Source organism: Antechinus flavipes, chromosome 3 (genome assembly GCF_016432865.1).
Source record: "Antechinus flavipes isolate AdamAnt ecotype Samford, QLD, Australia chromosome 3, AdamAnt_v2, whole genome shotgun sequence".
Lineage (NCBI taxonomy): Eukaryota > Metazoa > Chordata > Mammalia > Dasyuromorphia > Dasyuridae > Antechinus > Antechinus flavipes.
Genome location: NC_067400.1, coordinates 324,194,741 through 324,203,413, shown reverse-complemented (window position 1 = coordinate 324,203,413; position 8,673 = coordinate 324,194,741). Strand labels below are relative to the sequence as shown.

The 8,673-nt window shown below is 40.8% G+C and overlaps 1 pseudogene; it reads left to right on the top strand.

Moving 5' to 3' along the window:
• The first annotated feature begins 200 nt into the window (after nt 1-200).
• On the top strand, nt 201-8,391 carry LOC127557203 (HAUS augmin-like complex subunit 2; annotated as a pseudogene).
• Nucleotides 8,392-8,673: the final 282 nt, after the last annotated feature.

The window sequence follows — 8,673 nt, the reverse complement described above, 5'->3', positions numbered from 1 at the left end:
TGATGGAGAGATGATGGTTCAGCCTCTAGTCTGGGAACATCCAGGGTCAAGTTTAGTACAGCCAAGGGCCAGGTATTGGAACCAGAGGCAGACAAAAATTCCTCCTTGTCACATGTGTAAGTCTGTGGTCTGGCATTGGGTTCAGCTTTGCAGTGGGAAGGGACCCCTGTTCAATGCTGGACAGGTGGTCTTTTTCCACAATGGTGAAATCTGGTGAGGGGGATCTGGGAACAGGACTAACCTGGCTTGTTGGCAAAGGCTTTTCTGAGGTAAAGGGACCAAGTCTGTGAATGAAGAAAGGAACATATGAGTAAAGGGAAAGGAATTGGGAGAGGGGGGTGGGAAAGTCAGCAGCAGAACGGGGAGCAGAGATCTACTCAGACTCATACCTGGCCTGTAGAGTAGAGCTGGACCCTTTTCAACATGCTCTTGCATGTGCTATTCCTCATTTCACACTTATAGGAAGCCCAAGAGACAATTTTGTTACTTCCCATTGCTCTTGTAAATCACTTATTTGTCCAGAGTTGTTTGCATGGAGTGCAAACTTAGACTGGGAGTTCCTCCAGGCCCAGGACTAGCTTGGACTTTTCTTTGTATCCCTCCTTAGTACTTAGTATAGAGCTTGACCCACAGTAGACAATAAATGTTTGACTGATGCCTCCACTTATTCTTTCTCCTAAACTTTCTGCACTCTAGCTTCCCCCAACTCATTCAGTGAAATGCAAAGATTATTATAAGTTCTGATTATTGTTTTATGTTTAATCTATTCCACTGATCCACCACTCATTTCATAGCTAGTACCAAATGATTTTGATGATTGCTGCGCTATAATATAGTTTTGGGTTTGGCACAAAGGATGCCATCCTTTGTATTTTTTTCATTAATTCCTTTGATATTTCTGACCTTTTTGTTGCTTCCAACTAAATTTGTTTTTTTTAATAGTTCTATAAAATAATCACCAGAGGTTTCCTCAGTCTTCCTGGACTCAGATCTCATATTTCTCACACTGCCTGGAATGTGAAAGTTCCTAGGTTTTACCTGAGATTTCTATGAAACCCAGCTAGCCCCAGAACCACTTGCTTTCTGTTTTTGTGGAGCTAGCCTGGAGGTGTTTGTACCTCATAGTGGTAAAACTCCATCTGGGGTTCTTTCTTCAAGTCTTCTTGTTTTTCTTAGAAGTATACCTGTTCTTACTCAAGTCTTCTTTGCTTTTCATTAGCTGTTCCTCCTGAGGCACAATTTATTCTCTTTTGGGAGGAAATGCTGTAGAGCATTTTTTCTAACATACTAATACATCTTCCCAGAATCCTCCCCCAACTGTGAATAATCACAAAACCGACTCACTAACACCCAAATGTAAGACCGTATGTGGACTTCTTTCAAGTTCAAACAGGTGGTGGTGACCCCAAGCCTGAGCTCGATTGACCTCTCATCTCTGAAGTTGAATCTGAACATGTTTACATATCTTACTCATTTTAAGCAGAATAGGCAAGGTCCAAAGCTTTTTCACTAAATCAAAGCATATATCATTAAAGGGGGAATCCTGGACTAATCATGCCATCATTAATTCTATTCCTCAGTAGACATTCCAAAACAACATCTCTAAAATGATTTTCCTGAGGAGAATAAAGAAATGCTTTACAGCATTTACAGGTCTCATTAGACTATGCTCCCTGGATCCCAAATGGGTGTTGTCATGTTCAGGAAATGATGAAATACCCATGTAGGAAAAAATTGTTGATCATAACACAAACATGTCCATTTTGGTAAAGAGGTGACTATGAAGTTTGTACTTAAATATCCCCAGATATTGACATACTTCCTTTCTGATCCTTTAAATGCTCTTTTATATAGGTCTTCACACAATTGCCTACCAATCTTTTTAGCACCTTTTCATACCTCTGTTGTGTCTCCTCAGCTTGAAAAGTCAAAATGGTTGGCAATTAGTTTCAGTCTCAGAAGGGATCCAGTAAAACTGGACTCCAATAGTCATTTAAGAGTAGTAAATGACCCTGGACGTTTTTCACATCTCTGCTAGAGTGATTTCAAAGGATACAAAACAGAAATCAATTCTCATATTTTTAAAAGAATTTTTCCTCCAAAATGTGACTTATTTTGCATTTCATATTTAATTTTAATTTTGTAGAGAAAAGGCATATAGAAAATAATTATGGATCTTTTCCCTTTTTAAAGTGGATTTTTATTAGTATTTTTCTTTTTAATTAATTTATTCATTTTATTCATTATTCTTCATTCATTCATTATTTACTTAATATTAATAAAATCACCTAAAGTGATTCAGCAGCTTTCAAGGGCATTGATCTCCCCAATCACTGTGAGCACTTAGAACACTTAGCATCAGGGCTTCTCACTCAGAAAATACTAGATTCATGTAAAAGTCCTGCTCTAGATTTTGAAAACTTATGTGGGATCAAGCAGATTAAAAATATACAAATTGAAATCAGAAGACCTTGGAAACTGACCTCTTAGTACTAGAAAAGAATACAGGAGAAGGCATTCCTCTTTTCTTTCTATCTTCAAATTGAGATAGACAGATTTGTGAGAATGCAATGCATGAATCTGCATTTGAAGACAATACTGGAGGAAGTGGACCCTTGGACATGTGCTGATAAAGTCCTGTGCCAGGACAATTTGCCTATGCAAGCCATTCACAACTATGTGGAACAATTGTCAGAACTTGTGGTGATTTTCATTGAGAAATGAGGAGCCCATATTGAAGGCATAAGAAATCTTCCCTTGTTTAGACTCTAGGGTGAAAAATATCTATAGGGCTCTGACAAAATGAATGTTTTTCCAGCAGAGACTCAAAGAGGGACAGATAGAAAATATACTGAAGTGGAGACAGCAACAAAAGGATTTTTTCACCAAAATAGTTTCTGGAGACTCTTCAAGAAAAGCATGCAAAGGTAGTCTCCCTTCCCCCTTTTCAGTCCAAAGCTCAGAGCCAGTTGATTGATTGATACCAAGTGACTATTGACATTTGATTTTTGCTTACTTACATGAAGTGTTTTCTGAAATAGAAAGTTTCACATAAAATGTTCCATATTCCTTCAGGAAGCAAATATAAAATCCTCTATTTGGTTTTTAAAGCTTTTTTACAACCTGCGGCACCTTTTCATCACCTCCTTTTCAAAGTTTCTTAATACTTTCTTCCCTCGGACATACTGTAGGATCCATTGGCACTGACTGGCTTCCCGTCCCTTACACTGCACATTCCATTCATCTCTGGACTTTGATCAATGATTCTATGCCTGGAATTCTCTCCTTTTTACTCTCTGCCTCAAGGTTTGCCTGGCTCCCTTCAGGTAGGAGCCCAAATCCCACCTTCTGCTAAAAACCATTATCAGAGCTCTTCCAAACTAATACCCTCCCCAAGATGACTCCCAAGTTATTATGGATATACTTTGCATAGGGTTGTTTAAATGTTGATTCTCCATTGAAATGTGAGCTTGTTGAGGGTAGGTACTAATGCTGCCTTCCTGTCTCCGTCCTTTAGCCTAGTATTAAATGCTAAGGGGCATTTATAAACACTTAATATTTAATAAACATTTAATAAAAGGCTGTTTATTTGATTTCTGAGGGTATGATATCATACCGTTTAGCACAGCTATTAACAGCCATTAGAGGCTAAGGATAAACATTTCAATTGTTCGTTCCCCAAAAAAGCTGTTAGAAAGCTTCTTATGAAATGACTATTAACTATCTATAGGATTTTTCTGACTGGCTATCCTTTCCTTGGGAGAGATAACCTAGTTGTTCCATAAGGAGGTCAAGGATTAGGTACAATTCTACTAATTGGGATTCTGTTTATAGTCTCACATACCCCCCAAATTCTCTTCTTAGCTTATCTGATATTGAGATGAAACTTCTGAATTCTAATGTCTTTCTATGTACAACTAAGTACAAATAATCTATATGTTGCAATTGAGATTATTAGTAACTTTGCATTTCCACTAGTAACATTAATTGAATGAGGTGAGAACTCAGATTACATCGAGTTTAGAAGAGAGTGAAAGGAGAAAGATAAGTGGAAGAATTAGTCATTTAATAAACATTTATTGTCTGCTGTGAGCCAAACTCCAAACTGATCACTGGGATGATACAAAAAAAAAAAAAAAAGGCACAAACCAGGCCCTGGCCTGGAGGAGCTCCCAGTCTAAGGCTCGATGCAAACCTCCTTATTCAATTTATGTTACTAATAATGTATAAATTGCAAAATTGAATGATCTCTATTAAATCCTGATCTTTCAGGATCTCTCTGGCAGCATTTTGGTAGTGGCTGCCTTTTCTTCTCCTTCAGGATACTTTCTCTTCAAAGCACTCATGATTCTGTTCTGTCAAAGAGAGGGGGTTTAATAGCACTTCAGAATTCATTTGGGCACAAAATGTGCAGCCCGACCAACCTGCCTAATGTTTTCTCTTGGCTTGTAACCAATGAAAATACCTTTCACAAGAGACGGGAGGGCATTCTCTGTGGCTTGGTGTAGACCTAAAAGAAGTGTCTATTGACTTGTCTCTAGAATTAATAACTGACCTGAGCATGTGTAAAATCACCCAGAGGGGTAAAGACAATATCCCCTTTGTTTTGTAAGGGCCCTTTATAGAACAAAATATAAGAACTGGGAAGTATGGGAGTAGAAAGAATAATGTAATAGATGGACAGGCAACCTCTTGTGGGGCAGCATCAGCAAGCCAATTTATTATGGCTTGAGCTGTACAAATCAAATAAGTTATTTATAAGAAAAGTAGTTGTACCATAGAACACCTAGTACATTTTTTTACACTAATAATAAACATGAATAAAATTAGACTTTGTCATAACCAAAACAAACAAACACAAACAAAAGCCCTTTTCTCAGGGCTGATGAGTTTGCTCACACCAGTGGTTTCATTCAACAAGACTGGCAAGTGACAAATTAAGGGGAGTCTACTGCTGGGACCCCAGAAAAGAGGCTGAGCTTGTTGTTGTTGCCTGTCCTCTCCATTTTATCCTTAGGGACACTGTGAGTTGTGCTTACACTTCCCCTTTCTCTGTGAAAAAGAGAAAGGCTACTGCATCCTTTATTTAAAAAAAAACATTTAGAAAAGAGGGAGAAAAATTGTGTCATAACACAAAATATTCCATAAGTTACATCCCTTGAAGAAAACTGATTGCCTTAAAATTCTCTTTATCAAACCACCCTAAACATGATTCAGATTTGAGTTTAAATAAAATCAATAGAGTAGGTCCCACAAATAGTGACATGATAGGAACTGTGAAGGACCTTTTTTCCTACCAACATATACATCTAGTAATAGGCAGATGACTAGGCCAAATACTCATTGACCTAATTGTTGCAGATATAATGATGACACATTTTCGTATTGAAAACAGCAAAATTTTTAGTATTTGTATTGTGCTGGTGGTTTTAACTGATCATTTGCTCTGCTTATAGAAATTTGCTACAAGAGATAAAAATAGGGACATGATTATAACAGCATCAAATATATCTTTCAGCCTGAAGACTAAAGGTGTTATGCCACAGTTCTCTTTAACTGTCCTGACTCAGTTTCCTTGTATAAGTTTCCCTTGTCTCAGTCTTCCTAATTACTCCCCTAAGCTGTAAATCTCCCTCTGGTCCATGAAGGCTGAGGACCAATTAGTCTAAGGATATAAATTGTTAGCCCAAGCAAGATAAACAAGAGAGTAGACTACCTGATTATCTTCTGTCCTTGAGAATTTACAACATCCCTTAAAGTATTCCAAGATATTTCACTGACATCTTTATCTCTGGGTTCCTTTTTGATTCATAGTCTTTTCCAGCTGGGCTTTTCCTGCTCTTTTTTCCTCTTATTTGTCTCTAAAAGGTATATAAAGGTTAGAGATTCTCCATTCATTGCTGGAGAATGGCGGCTGGCGGTGGATGCTGGACGCTGGATTCTTTGAGATGATAGTCTCCTCCAGACCTGGGACCAACATGAATTCCTTGGTCCCAGTATATCTTTATCTCTGTCTGACTGGATAATTTGAGACGAGAGTCCTGTCCAGTCAATCTTACTCTCCCATTAATAAAATATTAAAAACTCTCTAATCTCTCTCCTGCCTCAGTTTCTCTGGCATTACATTTTGGAGGTCCCCCCGAGATAATAGAAACTGAGAACTGGATTAGAGATTGGAGATCTCTCCGTCTCCACCTAGGCCTGGGCTCAGGACCTGGGTCTGTTCCTTGGGAAAGATCAGCACTCTGGATAGAAAAGGAAGCAGTTCTTCAGCCTCAGTCCGGCCTACAGTGGACAACGGAATCGATTCGGCATTTGGGAGAGTAAGTCTGTCTGGGTACCTTTTGGGGTACCATCTGGTTCTGGTTCTGGTTCTGGTCTGGTCTGTTGCTAGCAACCTGTAGTCTCAGAATAAATACCGACGGGTTTTAAAATTCTGAGATGGATATTTTCTGGGACGCTGGAAAATATCCTCTGGGTATGTTATATGTTATATGTTTGTTTAATGTTGTAACTGTGAAGTCCGTGTGTTTTGTGTGTGTCTTGTTTGCCTGGCTTGTTACTTAGGTTTTAAGAAACTTTGTAATTGGATATAAGGGATAAAAAAGATTGGATAATTCTCTCAGAAGAGAAAAGAAGTAGTGTTTAAAGATAGGAGTTCTCCTTGGTGGCATAAGATTATCTGTTAACTCAGCCATGGGAAACTCTGCTTCAAAAACAATGACTCCACTTGAATGTCTTCTTAGTCACTTTTCTGAGACATTTAAACATCATGATTATGGAATATCGTGGAAAAAGAATACACTAAAACTGTTTTGCCAGAAGGAATGGCCTTCCTTTGGGGTAGGATGGCCTCCAGAAGGTACGTATGACAGGGAAATAGCATTGGCGGTGCACCGGGTAGTTACTGGTGAACCTGGCCATCCAGATCAATACCCCATATTGATGTTTGGCTACAGATTGTCTCTTACCCCCCTTCCTGGCTGAGGGCTGCGACCATGACAAATGATATTCGCATTCTGGTCACGCATTCCCTGGGACAGACAGGGAGGGTTGTAAACCGCCAGAGAAAAAAATCCTACAGGATCCTCTGGAAGACCCCTTAGATAATCCCCCTCCCCCACCATATCTGGGTGTACGTCTGTATCCACCTTTGCCTGGAAACTCCCTGCCCGAATTGCCACCTGAGGGACAAAACCCTCCTGAACCTGGCTTTTCACCGCCTGGCCCTTTGTCTCCTTCTCTCTCTCTTCCACAGTCTTCTCCCGCCTCTCTTCCCTCTCCAGCCAGTAGTACACAGGGACTTGGTACAGCCAGCACAGAGGTGCTGACTCCTGCTCAGTTGCCTTCTCCCTCCTCCTTTCCTCCAGTGCCGTTTCCCACTCCGGCGAGCCCTTCAGCTCCCCTAACTCTCTCACCTTCCTGTACTCGAGGTGGAGTTGCATATAATGCTTCAGGATCTGTCCAGCAAGCCCCAATTTTCCCCAAACCTATTCTGCCTCTGAGGGAAATGGTGGGCTCAGAAGGGGTTCCTTTCTTAGTTTATGTCCCCTTCTCTACAAATGATATTTATAATTGGAAAGCTCAAAATCCCCCTTTTTCTGAAAAACCACAAGCCTTGATTAACCTTCTTGAATCTGTTTTCCATACCCACCAGCCCACATGGGATGATTGTCAGCAGCTCCTTACTACTCTCTTTACTACAGAGGAAAGAGATAAGATTAAAAGGGAAGCAAGGAAAGCTGTCCTGGGACCGGGTGGAGGGTCTGTAGAGGAGCATCGCGCTCAGGTAGAAGCTAGCTTTCCCTCCGAACGGCCCTCCTGGGATCCTAATTCCCAGCAAGGTCGTACTGTGCTTTCTGCTTATCATAGGTACCTTCTCCAAGGCCTTAAATCAGCAGCAAGGAAACCTATTAATATGACTAAGGTTTCTGAGGTTGTTCAGGGTGCACAGGAATCCCCAGGGCATTTCTGGAGCGCTTATATGAGGCTTACCGTACCTATAGCACTATTGACCCAGAAGCTCCCGAGAACTATAGATATGTGAATATTGCATTTGTTAGTCAGTCTGCCCCAGATATACGTAGGAAATTACAGAAGCAAGAAGGGTTCGAGGGTATGAATATATCTCAACTAGTCGAGATCGCTCTGAAGGTCTTTAATACCCGAGACGCACCAGCTACGGCAGCAGGTAAAGAATGCGCCAAGACAGTAGCGGCGGCCATGAGAGAAGCAAACAATTTCCCTAGGAGTACTTCCCAGTGCCCTCGTGGGCGGCAGCCGTTAGACTCAAACCAGTGTGCCTATTGTAAGAAACATGGGCATCGGAAGAACGAATGCCCGATCCGGAATCGTCCCAAGGATGTCCTCGCTCTCGAGGGGACAGACTGAGGGAGCCCTGGCTCTCTCTCTCTTTCTTTAGACCCCGGCGAACCTAGGGTATGCTTACGGATTGGGGGTCAACCTGTTGAATTCTTGGTAGATACTGGAGCTACCTACTCTGCTTTAACAAAACCTTTGGGCCCATTATCTCCAAAATCTACCTCTATACAAGGTGCTACTGGTAAAATTGTTTCTTATCCCTGGACTACTGAACGCACAGTCCATCTAGGGCACGGCACAGTCACCCATTCGTTTCTGGTCATGCCAGACTGTCCTTATCCCCTTCTGGGT